This window comes from Lactuca saligna, chromosome 9, assembly GCF_052625555.1.
Source record: "Lactuca saligna cultivar CGN05327 chromosome 9, ASM5262555v1, whole genome shotgun sequence".
NCBI classification, from domain to species: Eukaryota; Viridiplantae; Streptophyta; class Magnoliopsida; order Asterales; family Asteraceae; genus Lactuca; species Lactuca saligna.
Window position 1 is genome coordinate 150,032,395 of NC_136425.1, and position 4,483 is coordinate 150,036,877.

Sequence of the window (4,483 nt, forward strand, 5' to 3'; positions counted from 1 at the left end):
AGTAACTAAACGTTTATTAAATTCCCAATCTTAGTTACTTTAGGAAAAATGTGAATAAGGTGCTAATCCATGAAATTACACTTTACACTTTGTCTGAGTCGTTGGTGGAGCGTGTGTGGTTAACCGGCACACTAACTTGGACTTAACAAGGTAGGTAAAGGGTGACTTAAGGTTTATTATAGTATCGGTGGAGCGTGTGTGGTTTACCGGCACATCGATTGAGTGATAAACTTTAAGGGTACCAAGTGATTTGCATGGTTACTTCACACCTCGTTTTGTGATCCTCGGCATCCCAGTCACAAAACCTGGAGGGCACTCCCGAGATCGAAACATGCCTTTGAAAAGTTCATTGGATCTCAAAGAATCTAGGAATTTCTAAAACCAATAAAAACTAAATATTTAATATTTCGGTTTTCGTGGTGGAAATTGGTGAATCGTCATTCACCTACCTTTCAAATATGGTATAGCTTAGATTACGGCATACCTCTTCTAAGTTATATTATATTGTGATTGGATCCTAGCCTTAATATTACATTTGGGTGTTTTATTAAGGACTCTCTTAAATCTAAACTAAACTTGTTCTTCTTTCTCAGATGTCTTCAACTAATGCTTCTGGCTCGAATCCTAATGGCTCCTTTACTCTTATGAGTCTGTGTGGGAAAGTCACCTTTGATGGATCCAACTTCAATAAGTGGATCAGAAACATCAGGATGATTACCCGCTACGAGGACAAAGAATATGTCCTTGACAAGGAGCTTAAGGAAATTGACGAGTCCACTGCAACTCCCCAGGAGATCGCTGACTTTCATACTCATGAAAGAGATGCAACCAAGGTGGCTTGCATCATGTTAGCCACCATGACAGCTGAACTCTAAAAGTCTTACGAAGACTTCTACCCTTATGAAATGCACCAAGATTTGATGGAAAGATACCATCAAAGTGCACGACAAGAGAGGTACGAAGTCATCTGCTCCATGATAACAACCATGATGAAGGACGGAGAGTCCGTCACGAGCCACATGCAGAAAATGCAAAGGTATGTGGATCGGTTGCTGAAGCTCAATGTGAACTTCCCTGAGGAGCTTGCAATAGATATCATTTTGCACTCCTTACCATCGTGCTATGATCAATTCCGCATGACATATCACATGAACAAGGAAGAGGTCACCCTCAGCAAACTTCAGGGACTTCTCAAGACCGCAGAAACAGGTCTTAAGGGGAAGTCGGTTGCTATCACTCCTACTCCAAAAACAACTCCGGTCTTGGCAATCGGGCAGAGTCGAGGGAGGAAGAGAAAGAGATCTTCAAAGGGTACCAAGGCTCGGACCCTTGATGGCTCTTCTTCAAGTGGAACCAAGAAAGGTTTCATTACTCCTTCTTCTGACCCAAAAGAGGCTGAATGCTTCTATTGCCATGAAAAAGCTCATTGGAAGCGGAACTGCCCAAAGTACCAGCAAGATGTGAAGGATGGGAAAGTCAAACCCAACCATGCAGGTATTTACACTATCATTTCTAATAACTCACCCCATTCGAAATCTTGGGTCCTTGATACAGGTTGCGGAATTCATATTTGCTGTGACTTGCAGGGACTAGGAAGAAGTGAGAATGTGGAGCAAGGAAGAATAAACTTAATCATGGGGAATAGGAAAGTTACACCTGTCACCAAGATTGGAGTTTATACTTTATCGCTAAGTAGTGGGTTAAATTTAGATTTGAATAAGTGTTGTTATTCGCCAGAAATGGCAAGAAATATTATTTCCTTTCATGCATTGTACAAACAAGGTTTCACCTTTTCGTTTGATAATGAAGTTGGTTCGATTAATGCTTTCTTTAATAATGTACTTTATTTTAAAGCATTACCTTGTGATGGTGTGTATGAAGCTGTATCTATTGTAGATAACTTAGGAAATAATGTTTTGTGTATTGATTCTAATAATAATAACTTGGATAAAGCATCATTATGGCATTGTCGTCTTGGACATATAAGCAAGAAACGCATAGGCCAACTCCAAAAGGATGGAGTCTTGGAGTCGTTTGACCTAAAGTCAAATGATAGTTGCGAATCATGCTTACTTGGAAAAATGACAAAGTCACCCTTCACAGGCTCATGTGAAAGGGGTGAAGGTTTGTTGGACCTTATACACACGGATGTGTGTGGACCATTCAAACATGCCACAAGAGATGCTAATCATTATTATTTGACTTTTACTGATGATTACAGTAGATATGGATATGTCTACTTAATCAAGCATAAGTCAGAGACTTTCGAGAAGTTTAAGGAATTTAAACAGGAAGTCGAGAATCAATTGGGCAGGAACATTAAGATGCTTCGATCCGATCGAGGTGGTGAGTATCTTAGTTCAGAGTTCCTCGACTATCTAAAGGAATGTGGGATTGTCTCACAATTGACACCTCCCAGGACACCGCAGTTGAATGGTGTGGCTGAGAGGCGTAATCGAACCTTGTTGGACATGGTTCGTTCCATGATGAGTCGAGCTTCCCTACCAATCTCATTCTGGGGGTATGCCTTAGAGACTGCCGCCCATATCCTTAATCTAGTCCCTACAAAGAAAGTTGCCAAAACTCCTCACGAGATGTGGACTGGTAAAGTACCTAAGCTAGACCACATCAAGATTTGGGGCTGCGAGGCTTTCGTGAGACGCGAGACTCATGATAAGCTCGAACCCCGAAGCGAGAGGTGTATTTTCATCGGCTACCCACAACAATCCTTTGGTTACCTCTTCTACAGACCTAGTGACAATGTGGTCTTTGTAGCAAGGAGAGGAGTCTTTCGAGAAAGAGAGTTTATAAGCCAAGGAGACAGTGGGAGGCAAGTTGATCTTGAAGAAATTCAAGAGTCAAGTGGTGAAGGAACTTCAAACTCTAGCCCTCAACTTGAGGAGGAAACTCCTGTTGAGCCAATTGACGAATCTGTACCTCTGAGGCGTTCCACGAGAGTTAGGAGTGCACCTGAGCATTACTATGGATTCCATATTACTGCAGAAGGTGAGACACTTATTAGTGATGAGACACTAGTAAGTCATGATGACCCTAACAGCTACGAGGAAGCCATGGCAGGCCCCGAGTCTGCTAAATGGAAAGAGGCTATGGATAGCGAGATACAATCCATGTATGACAATCAAGTTTGGAACTTGGTTGAGAATGTACCAGGTCGAAAGACTGTAGGGTGCAAATGGGTCTTCAAGAAGAAGACCGACATGGATGGTAAAGTACACACTTATAAGGCTAGACTGGTTGCAAAGGGTTTCTCTCAAATTCATGGAGTGGACTATGATGAGACCTTTTCTCCGGTAGCCAAGATTAAGTCTATTCGGGTTCTGTTAGCCATAGCCGCATTTCATGACTATGAAATTTGGCAAATGGATGTCAAAACCGCTTTCCTTAATGGAAAGTTGGCTGAAGATGTTTACATGAGTCAGCCAGAGGGTTTTGTCTGTAACGAGTACCCTAATAGAGTGTGTAAGCTTGAGAAATCCATTTATGGATTAAAGCAAGCACCTCGCAGATGGAATCTTTGCTTTGATGAAAAGGTCAAGGAATTTGGCTTTTCTAGGAGTGAAGATGAATCTTGTGTATATGTCAAGGCTAGTGGGAGTATAGTTAGCTTTTTGGTATTGTATGTGGATGACATACTACTCATAGGAAACGACATTCCAACCTTGCAGGAAGTAAAGTCCTGGCTTGGAAAGTGTTTCGCTATGAAGGACCTTGGTGAAGCTGCCTATATTCTGGGGATAAGGATTTTGAGAGATCGGAGTAAAAGACTAATTGGACTTAGTCAAAGTACCTACTTGGAGAAGATTCTGAAGAGATTCAGAATGCAAAACTCCAAGAAAGGAGAGTTGCCCATCCAGAGTAGCGCCAAGCTGAGTAAGACACAAAGCCCTAGCACTGAGGCTGAGATAGCAGAAATGAGTCGATTACCTTATGCTTCGGCTGTAGGTTCGATCATGTATGCTATGACGTGTACTCGACCTGATGTAGCCTTTGCCTTGAGCATGGTTAGCAGGTTTCAGGGGAACCCTGGCAAGGCGCACTGGATTGCGGTAAAGAATATTCTCAAGTACCTACGAAGGACTAAGGACTGGGTCCTTACCCTCGGTGGGAGTGATGACTTGAGAGTTGTAGGGTATAGTGATGCTAGCTTCCAGACTGATAGGGATAACTTCCGCTCTCAGTCGGGCTGGGTCTTTACCCTAAATGGAGGAGCAATTTCTTGGAAGAGTTCCAAGCAAGAGACAGTGGCAGATTCTACTTGTGAATCAGAGTATATTGCAGCTAGCGAAGCGGCAAAGGAGGCGTTATGGCTGAGGAACTTCATTGGAGACCTTGGAGTTGTACCAGCAATTAAAGAGCCGATGGAAATTTTCTGTGATAGTGAAAGTGCTGTTGCCTTAGCCAAGGAACCAAGGGATCACGGGAGATCCAGACACATCGACAGAAAATACCATTTCATCAGACA